The sequence below is a fragment of the Atta colombica genome, unplaced genomic scaffold, assembly GCF_001594045.1.
Source record: "Atta colombica isolate Treedump-2 unplaced genomic scaffold, Acol1.0 scaffold176, whole genome shotgun sequence".
Classification (NCBI taxonomy): Eukaryota; Metazoa; Arthropoda; class Insecta; order Hymenoptera; family Formicidae; genus Atta; species Atta colombica.
Window position 1 is genome coordinate 192781 of NW_017259267.1, and position 517 is coordinate 193297.

Consider the following 517-nt stretch of genomic DNA (forward strand, 5'->3'; position numbering starts at 1 on the left):
ACGAACGTTATATTGGATGCTTTCTATTTGATGACATAGGTTGATACAAGTATCATCCTATCTTTTTACTCAGAGAATGCCAAAAAAGATAGAGTGATTGTGTCGACTTGTGTTACTAAATGGAAAGCACCCTTGACAAAGAAAACCTCCCATCTACTCATCTCATCTGCTTCTTTAGACAATTTTTTTACACAGAAAATACGAGAATGCATTGATACGCATTACGATTAGAATATAAATATGCTTAGTATTTAATATTCCTTTCTGTCAGTTCTATAGTCAGTATAGTAAACCAATATATGTCATTGAAATTTAATCGAACCAGCGAAACGGCTGGACACTGTGACACAAAGAATGTATGCATATATTCGTATGCGAGTGAGTTAATAATAAAGTGTCGATAGCAGAAATATGATAGAGGAGAGCTAAGGGAGACATGTCGTGCAATTCAGAATAGCTTTCATATATAAGATGTACATCATCAGAGTATATACATATATATATATACATATATATA